General features: G+C 32.6%; 1 pseudogene across 1 annotated transcript in view; it reads right to left on the reverse strand.

The window, feature by feature from the left end:
• Positions 1-695, reverse strand: part of LOC143589114 (polyol transporter 5 pseudogene) — a 5,076-nt pseudogene extending 4,381 nt beyond the window's left edge. Inside the window, exon 1 of the transcript XR_013145212.1 lies at positions 452-695. The product of XR_013145212.1 is annotated as a polyol transporter 5 pseudogene (transcript). The remainder of the gene's footprint in view (positions 1-451) is intronic.
• Between the last annotated feature and the right edge of the window lie 2,838 nt (positions 696-3,533).

A 3,533-nucleotide genomic window follows, 5' to 3' on the forward strand; every position in this document is an offset into this window, starting at 1 on the left:
CACCCCTAATAATATGCATTATTTATTAGAACTTGTAGTTCTAAAAAAAGTACACTATTTTTACAAGTTTAGATAAGATATATATTGTATTGTTTATAGAATGACGTCTTGTGACAGATAAATCTTTGCACCAAACTTTAGTTTCATGCTATAAAACACATATCGTGTGGGATTAGTATCAACGGTTCTTTATTTTACAAATATTTTCTGCAACAGACTTATTAAACACTTCAAATTTATAGTAGTTGTATACTAGCACAAGTTGTTAGGTACTTAGGTTGTATGGTATATATAATATATTTAAATTAAATGTTTCAGTTTGGATAAAATCATAGAACTAAATCTCATTTATAAATTGTTTTTATCTTTAATCTTATAGGGTTTCTGTTATGTTATGATATGTTATGATATAAACAAGAATACAGATGAAAACAATGGAGACGTTGATTACCATAACCAAGCAAAACGGAAGTCATGGAAGCCAACATGGAGCAGGCAAAAGCATACTTGTTCCTCTTTGGTGGTTTTGGTGGATTGAAGTCGGTGATGAGTTCTTTGGACTGACCCGAAACACCATTTTCTTCGGATTTCTGGTCGGTCATGGTGACGGTGTGGTGCCGGCAAGAGAGCTAGAGGGAGAGAGGAAGAGTGGTTAGTTACAAAGCATGAAATTACATAACCTTAGTTATTTGTTTCTTGTTGAGTTGTACTTAACAAGATAGAGTGGCATATATATAGAGTATGTGGACTACCTCAATTGTATCAGCCAACCCACAAGTCAATGTGTCTACTTCATCTGAGCCAGTTGAAATAAATGATTAAATGTTACCCTTTAAAAATCACATCTTTCCAAATTTTGATTTTTGAAATCATTTAATAAATATTTAAACATGAATCTATTTAGTTTAAAAGGGTATGTCATCCTACATTCCTATCCTTAAAAGAAAATCCAAACCCTCTAATAATGGAATTAATGCCAAGTTTTTATTATAAGAAATTTATGAAGTAAAGTTTACTAGGATATATCACTTTTCTACCTTAGTACCTTATATGCTCAAGATTCGTGCTTTAATTATACAAATGAGCTAGTGGTTGAGTGGTAAAGAAGAGACTTGGTGTTTCATATGACCCATGTTCGATTTCTGCCCCCCCCCCCCCCCCATCATTTAGTTTTCGACGACACCAAAGTAATGATGGGAGACTAGGCTAGTAGGTGGCGTTCACTAGTTGGATCCTTGAACTGAACGGGTTTTATCTCACTGCACTGTCATGCCTTTGATCGATTGTTCACAGGCGTTGGCCTTAGGTGAGAGTTTTCCCGGATCGAAGGACGAGTGTTTCCCGATGTGGTAAATTTAGCCAATAGTCTATTTTAAAGATTCTTTGGCCGTTAAAAAAATAATGTTTTAGTTATATTTGAATATCCAAATATCATTATCTTCTAAAAATGCAGCATCTAGGTTATGTGACATTTTTTATCAGTGTAAACTATTATTGTTTTATTCATATTGTTTGTCATATGTTTATAATTTTTAATAAATAATATATTTGTTTTATACATGTGTTACATTAAACTCCTCAAATCACTTTAAATAATCTTTTTGTAGTAAGTTATTTTTAAGATCTAAAAACAATAATCGGGCAAAGTTGTTAAACACGAGAAAGCTTGTTTAGATAATCAACATGTCTTTCTACCATTTGCCTTTGATACATTTGGTTTTCTGGCTCCAGAGGCTGTGAAATTTTTGAGTAGGGTTCAGCGCGTCGTACACGGAACCTCTTCAGCTTCTAGGTCTCAAAGCTTCGTTTTTAGCAGGATTGGCTTTGCTGTTCAAAAGGGGGTTGCGGCGCAGCTTGTTGCCCGTTTGCCTGCCACTTTATTGTAATCGTTTTATAGTAAATTATATAAAACAATAATTGCCGTATTAATTGTTTATTGGATTACATCGAAACAGAAGGCAAGCGGGCAATAAGCTGCGCCGCTACCCCTTTTTGAAAGGCCAATTTTATAAAATAAAATAAAAGGACCACTTACAAGAAGCAAGGAACCCCAAGTACAAAGAAAACAAAAGAGACAAATACCAAACAACTAACTCATACAAGAAAATTACAAAGAAAACTTGGTGTTTATGTCGTAATTGGATGTAAACTTTGTTGTTTTTTTTTTAACTAGTGTCTTAGTGTTACTTGTCTCTTTGTTAATAAAATTCGGCCTGTCAGAAAAGAAAAAAAAAACCAACAAACTTAAACACCCCAAACCAAGGGGTCTCAAGAGTGATGCAAAAGTACCATTTTAATCAAATCCACTCGATGATGAACACCTTGATGAAAAACCCAAAGTACTATATACAATTTTTCTAATAGTAACGGGTCCACATGGACCACATTATTTGTTTTCGAAGTTCTGGGTCAATAACGATAGGCAAACTGATCCACACAAAAGTTGAAAGGTTGACTACTGAGCACTGGTGCTACCAGCCACTCTTTGATTTCTATATTCAAATGTACACATAAGATACTATACATCTCCGGTGACAAACTCATCACAAAAAAAGTTGAAAGGTCATGACTCTAAAATCTAATTACGGTGAATGTAAACAACTGGTTTGAATTTTTCGGTTTTTAGAGTTACGTATGAGTTCAATTCATTTATGAGATAATTTTGATTTTAAACTTGAGTTTGAGTTTTAGATGTTTGGGACTTTGGGCCTACTAAACACTTGACCAAAACATTAGTGGCCTTTTATTTTATATACTTCATTATTTTTCAAAAACATTATATCATAATTTAAGAATCTTGTCCCTTTTAATTAGTTTAGCCTGTTTAGGTATAATATTGCTATTTGCTATTAAAAAAGTTATAATATTGCTATTAAAAATATATATAAATTTTTTTGAAAGGTGTAATTTAGTTTGTGACGAAAACCGTGTGCCCATATTATGCGACCTCTGCAAGTGTTCCTGGGTTGGCAACCCCTCTCCAACTCATGCAGTCATGCGGGAGTCCAAACAACCATGACTTTACTTATGTTTGTTTCTTGTTTAAATTTTACCTGCACAGTTGCATGTCGAGTATTTTACATGAATAACTTAGATTATTATTATTATTATTATTATTATTATTATTATTATTATTATTATTATTATTATTATTATTAACTCACACACCAATATTCTTACTTATATATATGTCTGCACCTATGGTCCATCACCAGGTTTCGAACCCTCAACCTCAAAAGGAAGGAAGCATTTCCATCTCGCCTTGATACCACTAGCCTATTATTTGATAGTTGAAGTATGAAACTAGAATAGTTGAATGCTTATATTGATTATCTGAAACTTGCATGTTCATATTGAATTATTGGTGGTTTTACTTGAATGTTTAGAGTGATTATTTGACTTTTCAAGTTTGAAACCTTTATTACTAATTAAGTCTATGCATACGTACTTTTGTTTTGGATTATTTGATTGCTTCATGTTTGTATGAAATTTGTTACTTGTTAGTTGATTGGAGTTTGATTTTCAATTTTATA

The sequence above is a fragment of the Bidens hawaiensis genome, unplaced genomic scaffold (genome assembly GCF_021521415.1).
Source record: "Bidens hawaiensis isolate Kalapana, Puna unplaced genomic scaffold, B.hawaiensis_p1.1 tig00037226_1, whole genome shotgun sequence".
NCBI lineage: Eukaryota > Viridiplantae > Streptophyta > Magnoliopsida > Asterales > Asteraceae > Bidens > Bidens hawaiensis.